Below are 10,669 nucleotides of genomic sequence, written 5' to 3' on the forward strand. Positions count from 1 at the left end.
CCTAGATCATATAAAAATCATGCCTTTAACAGAATTTAGGAAGAAATTAAGTACCTTTTGTGATGGAAATTGAAAATTTTGAAGAAAAGATGAAGAAGGTGATGAATGCTTGAGAGAGAACAAAAGTGGAGGCGCACGACGAGTGAAGGGGGAAAAACTGATTTCATTAGGGTTAAAAACCCTAGTTACCGGTTGTAAAATAATTTTTTTTTTTTTGTAAATAAAACAGACTCGTCAAGTCAGAGACAGACTCGGCGAGTCTGGTCGTGATTCTATCCTCATCTGAAATCTGAATGGACTCAGCGAGTCATGGTCAGACTCGGCGAGTCACTTGCAAACAATTCAAAAATTATATAATTTTGCCATTTATTTAGAAAAGAAAATTTTATTCCACCCCCACACTTAGGCCATACGCACTCAAGCAGACATGTCCGACGATTTGGAAAATTAAAATCCTAAAAACGAAAATCAAACAAAACTAAAAAGATAAAAGAAAGCAAACTCTAAATAACGGGTTGCCTCCCGCCAAGCGCTTCTTTTTAAGGAGTCGTTAGCTGGACTCCTTCCCATCTACGTCTCATCATCTTCTAGCATCGGGAACGCACGCCTAATCTTTTGTGGTTTGTACTTCGTTTTGTAAGTGTGAATCTTCTTTTTGTAAGCCCTTTTTAATTCCTCTCTCTTCTTTCTTACAACATCATCCTCAGCTGCTTGAAATTCCCTTCTCCTCTTTTTCTTCTTCACCCCATTCTTTTGCACCTTCTCTTACGCCTTTTTTTCCTCAAACTTAATTACTTCATATTTTGTGAAAGCTCGTGCTCTAGGTTTGGTAATGAATGGGTGATCAGTATCAACTCTCCTATCCCTTGCCTTCTCCTCTTTTTCAGTGCTTACCTCATCTTCAAGCGGAATTGCATCAAAACATGCTATATGAACGTGTTGAACTTCAGTATCCATTTCTCCTTCTGTTGTTTGTTCTTCTAAAGAATGAGGAAAAACATCCATGTCCAACACATGCAGAGAACTAGCAACAAGCAGATCTAAGTCATCCAAGTTGTTGGTAATTTCGACTGGACTCGTCGAGTCTAGGAAAGTGACTCGGCGAGTCGGATCGCATTTCACCATTTCCACTGTGTTTTCCGAGTTGGATCCTTTCAGCAACTTTTCTATCTCCTCCAAGTCTTTGTCAAAATCTCCATTACCTCCAGAAGGTAGCAAAAACTTGCTTGGATCTTCTTCTTGCAAAAGTGCAAGTTCTTTTTGTAGTATCTCATCATCCAAATCGATAAATGAGATCTCTTCTTTTCCTTCCTCTTCTTGTTTGATCTCCAGTAAAGCTCTAAATATTGCTTACTCATCTCCTACCCTCAACGTTAGTGTAGAGTCACATACATCAATTAATGCACATGCGGTGTTTAAAAATGACCTCCCCAAAATAATCGGAATTTCGGGGTCTTCTTCCATATCAAGCACCACAAAGTCTACTGGAAATATGAACTTGTCGACTTTAATGAGAAGATCCTCACAAATGCCTCTTGGATGAATTGTTGTCTTGTCAGCCAAATGGATCTTCATGTTTATCGGCCTTGGCTCCGGTAAATTCAGCTTCTTGAAGAAAAAGAAAGGCATCAGGTTGATGCTTGCACCCGAGTCGGTCAACGCTTGAGTGACAAGTGCATTTCCAAATTGGCACGAAATTATGATACTCCCCGGATCGCCCTTCTTTTCGGGTAACTCACTGAATATTATTTCCGCGACTTCAGCTAAATCTTTCCTAGCAGCAAAGAGACCCTTTAGTAAGTTAAAATACTTGGGCGTTTGAAGCATCATTTCTACAAATGACACATTGACTTGTAGGGCTCTAACATGCTCCATAAAAGCTCTATAAGCTTCAACCTTTTCACCAGGCATGGCTCTGATTGGGAATGGCAAAGGGGGATTATATGGCTTTAAGGGAATGACCGTTTTTTCATTAACGCATGGAATTGTCGAGTCCATTAGAGGGACTCGACGAGTCTGGTCGGGCTTAGATGGAGCCGACTCTTCTGCCTTTTTTGTCTTCCTATTGGAGATCCTCTTTGCGTGTGTGAAAATTTCTTCATAGCTGGAAGTCACAATACTCACATTCTCCATTCTTGGATTATTTTCGGTGTTACTTGGAAGTTGACCCGGTATTCTTTTGTTCACTTGATGTGCAAGTTGTCCCATCTATTTCTCAATGTTTAGAATGGATGCCTGCTGATTCCTTAGCATATTTCCAGTCTCGTGTATTGCAACATCGTGATCATTGTGTCTCTTTTCGGACACGGCTATGAATCTAGTGAACAATTCTTCTAAATCGGCTTTCTTTTCCATTACAGGTTCTTCATTTTGACAAAATTCCCTCTCCTTCTGCATGTATTTCTCCTCCTTAGCCTTCTTGTATTCTTCGTATGGGAGCCATTCCTTCCTCGGTTTTCACCAATTCTCGTCGTATCGATCGCCGCTTGAGTATAACACTTGAGCTTTCTCGTTTCCATTTTCATCCAAGTCACAATCTTTTGTGAGATGGGGCCCTCTACAATTCTCACATCCAACTCGAATAGCATGGATTGTTTGATCCATTTTTGTCATCCTTCTATATAGACTATCGAGCTTAGCTATCACCGCCACCATGCTATCATTTGCCGAGTTCACTACCCCCTGACTTACTTCATTTCTTGGATTGTGGTATTCTCTAGAATGCTTAGATAATTCTTTAATTAGCTCCTTGATTACTGGGGGAGGCTTCTTCATGAGCGGGCCTTGTGAATCGAGCAATTGCCTTGTAGTGACATTGACTCCATCATAGAAGATGGAGACCTCTTGTTGGCTATTGAGGTCATGGTGTGGGCAATTTCTAAGAAGACCTTTGTACCTCTCCCAAGCTTCATAAATAGATTCTCCGGGTTGTTGCTCGAAGTTGGCAATGGCTTTCTTTAGCTTGGCTATTTTGGAGGGCGGGCAAAAGTGCTCTATGAACTCTTCTTTCATCTTGGCCCATGTGTTGACGATCCGGGAGGAAGTGACTTTAGCCAATCCTTTGCAACACCCTTGAACGTGACTGGAAGCATGCGAAGAAGCTGGGTCTCGCGTGGAACATTTGGTACATTGAAGTAGTCAGCCACATCATTCACTTCGTCCGAGTGCTTGTAGGCGTCTTCGTGGTCTTTCCCATAAAAAGGAATCTCCTTGAGTTGAGCAAGAATATGACCCTTTAGCTCGAAAGTAGCGGTAGCAGGAATTACGGGCTGCACAAGTCCCAGGCCAGTGTCATCGTGCATCCTTTTCTTCCATTCCCCTATGGGGACTTCATCGATATTAGCCATAGTGATAGCTAAATCGTCTTCAAAATCGGATTCGTTCTCGTACGTGGGTTCTTCTTCTTCCTCGGTCTCGTACTCAGTGTCTTCTTTAATTGGGTCTTCGATTGTCACAGAGGCACTGGATGCTCCTGATCTGCTGCTCCTTTTCTTGCTGAAAATGGACTTGAGGTTCTTGAGTGCGAGTTCTTTGAAGAAGCGGATTCTCCAACGGTTTTGCCTTTGCTCCTCCTTAGTGCGGATTCCGGGTCTTCAAGAGGAGGGACCAGAGGTGTATCAGATCATCGGTTCATGAAACAACTGTAAACAAAACAAAAAACGCGTAAAAAGAACAAAAAATAAATACAAATTAAAACTGTGAATCAGCGACGTACTCGCCGAGTCGGCACGAGTGCACTCGGCGAGTTGAAGGCAAAAACAGAAAAAAAAAATTAATTACTTTTGAAAACGGATTTCTATTAAACTTATATTAATTACTAAATTACCTAAGAATTAACTCTGTGTAAGATAAATCTTACACAAAGGGTTGATAAAAATAGAATTTAATGTTAACTTTAGAACCGTTCCCCGGCAACGGCGCCAAAAACTTGATGTGTGTAAAACTCAACTAGTTTTAAACCTACTTTTTTTAATAAAAATAAACACACAAAGGCAGTGGACCTATCAATTGTGGTAAAGCTAAATAAGTAGGGTATCGAACACAGGGAACGAGAAATTAAAACTAAAAACTAATTTTATCTAAATTAATTAATAAGTAGGGGTTTTCTCTAGTTTTACAAGACTAGAAACTTACTAACTATCACTTAATCTAAAAACTAGGAAAGCAAAGAACCATCTAGATTCAATAATGGGAAGGAACCTCTGTTTAGTTCAACTCAATTGATCATATGGTTGATTTCATGGTAATAGTGCAATGGATTAATTCTTTTATTGGCTACCGACTCTAATGATTAGCTTCGCGTTCACTACACTAACCCTTACTGAAATAACTAACTCAAACAGTGATCAGTTGTCTAACTTAATTAAATTCACTAGATTAATTATTCGGGTTAATTTAGACTTGCAATAATTAACTAATTTGGTCCTTTAGTTAATTTCTTGTTGATGGTCATCAAACAAGCTCACGCATGAATTTACTTAACTTTCTTATTAATTCTAGTTTCATGTTCATTAATCCTAGACATATGATGAAGTGGTCACGTAAACATATGAGGTTGATAATCAAAAGATGTTCATACTATTTAATTACCTTCCTATTAACAGAAAGTTAATTATCATTCACACACAAGGTTCTTTAGCAAGCTAAAATAACAAAAATCACCAACATTAAATTAATCCTACCAATAATCAAACCATAGCATCAATTTTGTATCCCCAAACAGAAGTTTAAGTGTTTTAGCTCATAATTAAGGTAAATAACAGCTAACAAACAAATTCTAAGTGTTTAGCCATAATGGAAAACAAAAGATTAAGTAGAATGATGAAAATTGCCTTAAATCTCCTTCGTAATTGAATTCTAGGTTGTATCTTCATTCTCTGGGGTTTTTTTGGCTCTTCAATCGCAGCTAACCTCTCCAAAATGGTTCCAGAATTCCCCCTCATCGTTCTGAGAAGTAATCTTTATATATGCAAAACGACTAGTCGAGTCAGGTGCCGACTCGCCGAGTCCATCTCTCAATCCTCGTATGCGATAAGTCTCTGGGTCTCCGAGTCTCTATATTCTCGAATATTCGCTCGGACTCGCCGAGTAGTCAACCCTACTCGCCGAGTAGGTGTTTTTTTTAGTGTTTTTCTTCTTTGTTCAATTCCCGAGCTCTCAACCGCTTCTCCCGCTTCCTTTTTCTTCCGAGCTTCACTTTTGGACTGAAATATAATTCAAACACTTTTAAGTACCTTTTGTCCATGAAATGCAATAAATTAGGTAATAAATGATAAAAATCTATACTTATTATGAGGCTAAATATGCAAATATCAACGACAATGCCACAAAGATGCTTTATCCATACTATTGGAAGAATCTATACACAACACATCATTTCCTAGGTTATCTACAACCATAACAGTTTCATAAATTCCATTACAAGGCATTGCTTCAAAGTATAAAACACCATTTAGATAAGCATAAACAGAACCATTCATATTATTAAACGAATATCTAAATACTTGTCTAAACAAACCATGAAATGAAATGATGTTTCTTGCCATATCTGGCGAGTAGCAACAATTATTTAAATCTAGACCTAATCCATTACTAAGCACTAAAGAATATACTCCAATCTTGGGGACAGGTGACGATCTTCTGTTTCCCATGATTAGATTTATTCTTCCTTGCTCCCCATCTCTATCTCTTCTTAGTCCCTACAAATCAGAACAAATGTGGTAACCACATCCTGTATCAAGAAGCCAAGAAGTAGTGTGATATGAATTACTAGATTTAATTGTGTATATACCTGCAAAAAGATGGCTTAGTCTTTCCATCCTTGATGGCTTGCAAACATTCTGGGCAGCTTCTCTTCCAATGCCCTATCTTGTGGCAATGATGGCACTCTGCCTCCTTCGGGTTAGGGTTAGGCTTAGCAGGATCAACCTTGGTCCCACTAGAAGAAGAACCATCTTGGGACTTTCCCTTGCGGTGGCTCTTTAACGGAGCTTTCCTCTTCTTGCCCTTTCCCTGCCCTATAGACAAAACAGGAGCAGCAGTTGGTGCTGGAGATGGTGCAGCAGACTTGTCCTTAAGGTTGCTCTCAGCAGTCCTAAGGAGTCCTTGGAGTTTTCTTAGGGTGACCTCTTCCTTGTTCATGTGGTAGGTCATCCTAAATTGGTTGTAGCATGAAGGCAAGGAATGAAGAACAATGTAGATGGCCAAATCCTCCCCAAAGCTAACATTTAACTTGCGAAGACGATCAACATATTGTTGCATCTTTTGCACGTGTACAGTCAATGATTCTCCATTTCCCATCTTAGCGGTTATCATGTTAGTGATGATCTCGTAGCGCTCTTGCCTCGCGCTTTGGTGATACCTCTCCATCAAGTCTTAATGCATTTCATACGTATACATGTCCTCATAGGACTTTTGGAATTCTTGGTTCATAGTGGCTATCATGATGCAATGGACTTTCGTTGCATCACGTTTGTGTGTCTCAAAGACAGCCATCTCTTCGGGAGTAGCGATTTCCGGGTTGACCTTCTCGAGCTTTTTGTCGAGGACATACTCTTTGTCCTCGTAGCGTGCAATTGTGCGAATGTATCTTATCCATTCGCTAAAGTTCGTACCATCGAAGGTCACCTTTTAGCAAAGACTCGTTAGCGTGAATGAGTTAGCAGCAGCGTTGTTTGCGTTCGACATCTACAAATAGAAAGGACAAAGTTTGATTAGAATTGGATCCCTAATTAAACACCCAAAATGAAAAATTAGGGCTAGGACCCAACAAAATTATTTACATATTAGAAAAGGGATGTCGTAATCCAATCATGCAAATAATTTGGAGGTAAGTGAATGACGATTCACTAATTCTTCACCATGAAAACATAACCTTAAGTTTTATTGAGAATTCCTAGATTTTAGAGATTCATTGAACCTTTCAATGGCATGTTTAAATCTCGATATGCCCCCTAGTTTGTGACTGGGATACCGAGGATCACAAAGCGGGTGTGAATTACCATGCAAATCTACATGGTGCCTTCATTGTTACAATCATCTATTCGATGTGCCGGTAGGCCACACACGCTCCATCAAACTATGATAAACAATGAATCACCCTTTGCCACCTTATAGACCGGCTTCGTGAATGAGGCCTACTAACGGTAAGACTAGCATATTTTAACTCATATATATATATATATATATATATATATATATATATATATATATACATATATATATATATATATATATATATATATATTAAGCTTGTAATCATATAATAGTATAGGGTTGAATTTTAACTTGTAAAATTCTAGGGTTTGAAATTTAAATTATTCAAATTAAACTTTTAATCACAAAACTTAAATTTCAAAACTTGAGGACAAGTTTTAAACTTTTCAAAACATAAGGATCAAAAAGCAAATAATGTAAATCAACAATTAAATTATCTCAATTTGATCTTATTCAATATTCCTTGCAAAATAATTAACCAATTCAATTCAAATAATCAATTATTATCACATAAGGAAATTATTATTCAACTAATTGGTAATTATCTTTTGTTTGGTCAAGAATATACTCATATATATGGTTAAAATCGGATTTTAATGACCAAAAACTGTTAAGGCAAGTTTCCTCAAGTAAAACAACAAGAAATCCCGAAACTCCCTCTTTCTGACGCTTGAACTCGCCGAGTAACCACTATGGACTCGCCGAGTCCACAGTGAAACTCGCCGAGTTCATCATGCAGAAGACCAAAAATTGAATTTTACAAGCAACAAGCAATTAACCAATGCATCAATTCAATAGAAATCAATCCAGGCTCTGATACCACTGATGGGTTTGAGCCATAAGAACTTTCCTATGGGCACATGCAAACCCTAATGCTTGGATCTAGGTTTCTCTAATTGAACATGCATCGAATCCAAGACTTACAATACTAGATCTAATGTAAACAATTGAATCAAATCATATGAAATTGGATCTAGAACAATACCTTGGATTCCTTGCTTGATACTTCTTCTTCTTGGAGCTTAGAGTCACAATTGTCACTCCTCTAACGGCTTACAAACACCAACTAGCAAGAAGATGATCTTGAGAGAGAGAGAGGGGAGAGGGTGAGAAATCGGCCCTAGGGTTTCTTGCCTTGCATGAGTGCCGATTTCCCTCACCCTAGGGATCTATTTATACTATGGGATACTAGGGTTTCACCTTTAACCCTAATTGAATAACTTAGGCCCTAAGCAATCCAAGATCCTTCTAGATTCTAGGCTTGGACGAATTTAAGGTTCCCTAACCCTAAATTTCGTCCACCCCACTACCTATAAGGATACATAGCCCAAAACACAACTATCACACATTTGACAGTTTATGCCCTTTTATTCAATTAACCTCTTTAAGTTACCAAATTAATTCTTAATTAATATATGACTTATATTAATTAAATAACAATATTATTCCTTTAATATATTATTCTCATAATATATTAACAATAATATATCTTCTCTCTTAACAAATCATCCTGTCAAGTTGCTATGGTGAAGGCAACCCAAAAGGACCATGCATAACCGGGTCAAGTACTTACCAAATATAGTTACAGCCTTAGACACTAATCCAACAGTCTCCCACTTGGATAAGTCTAGTAACTATATATGCAAACACAAACCGATTTAGCAATCATAGCTCTCAAAGACGCTGTCAAATCTGATCTTATCAATCTCTTGTCCTTTAGATAAGGGATTGTACAGTCCTCTGTTTAGATATTATGCTGACAATCTTGTGGAACTTATTGTCCAACATTTTGGTTTCTCGATCTCAGATTCATTCGACATAGAACTTAATTGAACACATCAATTCAGTCCTGACCGAGCCAGACACATAAGTCAGATCAAATCATCGAGCGGCCGTGATATCGCTTTTACCCTCTCAGAATAAAAGTAACAGATAAACTTCGACTTATATGCATTTACTTATCGACTAACCAACTATACACAACAATGCGTTTTATGACATCAATTTACTGATGCGGTTTCGCATCATCAATGTACAACCAATTAGTAAATAATAAACCATATATCTAGGTTTTAAGACCATATGCTATTATCGTCTTGCGATCACTCGTGTCACATTCCAAAAGTGATTCCAGCAAGCGCGGGTTTATTCCAATGCTCAAAACTTGTTCATAAGCACTCATGAACGTTGCAGCAAACCTTTGCTATGTCTAATACCATTTAGACAATCTAGACACCAATTCACAACAATCTTCATTCATACCTACTTCCAACATATGAACGATTGTGGACCATTCGAATAATTCGATTATTTTTAATAACTTAATTATTCAGGAAGTCAAAACATGCAAAGTGAAACAATAGTTTAAACAATCAACATAAGACAGTAGCTTTACTTATAAATAATACTCTTTTATTTAATCATCAAATGTCAATTACATTTATCTATTACACGTTTCAAAACTATCTAATCTAAACTAATATCGTCTTTCAGCCCAATGCTCCTAGCATGCTGCAAATGCTTAACCCTACTCAGTCCCTTCGTAAGCGGATCTGCTGGATTATCCTATGACGATACCTTGTTCACTAAGAGGTGTCCTTCTTCTACTCGATGTCTAATAAAGTGATATTTTCTGTCGATATGCCGAGATCTACCATGATCCCTGGGTTCCTTGGTCAAGGAAACCGCTCCCTCATTATCACAAAAAATTTCCATAGGCTCCTTTATCGCAGACACAACTCCAAGATCACCAATGAAGTTCTTCAACCACATCGCCTCCTTTTATGCTTTGCTTGCTGCAATATACTCTGATTCGCACGTTGAATCAGCTACAGTTTCCTGTTTGGAACTTTTCCAAGTTACTGCTCCTCCATTAAGGGTAAAGACCCATCCCGACCGCGAACGGTAGTTGTCCCTGTCGGTCTGGAAACTGGCGTCACTATACCCTCGCACCTTCAAGTCATCACTCCCCCCGAGGACTAGAAACCATTCCTTGGTCCTCCGAAGGTACTTAAGAATGTTCTTGACCGCAATCCAATGCGCTCTACCAGGATTCCCTTGATATCTATTGATCATGCTAAAATCAAAGGTTCGATTATGCCTTTCTGCCACACCATTCAACTGCGGTGTCCTAGGTGGCGTCAATTGCGAAACTATTCCACATTCCTTGAGATAGTCGTAGAATTCAAGACTTAGGTACTCTCCTCCTCGATCGGATCGAAGCATCTTGATTTTCCTGCCCAATTGATTCTCTACTTCATTCTTGAACTCTTTGAACTTTTCAAACGTTTCAGACTTGTGCTTGATTAAGTAGATATACCGATATCTACTATAATCATCGATGAAAGTCACGTAGAAGCGGTTTCCATCCTTTGTGGTGGACCTAAACGGCCCACATACATCGGTATGTATGAGATCCAATAAACCCTCACCCCTCTCATAAGTGCCAGTGAAGGGTGTTTTGGTCATCTTTCCAAGTAAACAAGATTCGCACGTGTCATCTTCCTTAAGATCGAATGACTCCAACACTCCATCCTTTTGGAGTTGGGCTATGCGCTTCTTGTTGACATGTCCGAGACGACTGATGTGTGTAAAACTCAACTAGTTTTAAACCTACTTTTTTTTAATAAAAATAAACATACAAAGGCAGTGGACCTATCAATTGTGGTAAAGC

At 38.6% G+C, this 10,669-nt stretch overlaps 1 non-coding gene across 1 annotated transcript; it reads left to right on the forward strand.

The window, feature by feature from the left end:
* Nucleotides 1-2,857: 2,857 nt before the first annotated feature.
* On the forward strand, nt 2,858-2,964 carry LOC145060864 (small nucleolar RNA R71). The gene has a single exon (XR_013687046.1). It is a non-coding gene; the product is annotated as a small nucleolar RNA R71 (small nucleolar RNA).
* The last annotated feature ends 7,705 nt before the right edge of the window (nt 2,965-10,669 follow it).

The sequence above is a fragment of the Lactuca serriola genome, chromosome 6, assembly GCF_051521515.1.
Source record: "Lactuca serriola cultivar US96UC23 chromosome 6, Lser_US96UC23_V15, whole genome shotgun sequence".
NCBI lineage: Eukaryota > Viridiplantae > Streptophyta > Magnoliopsida > Asterales > Asteraceae > Lactuca > Lactuca serriola.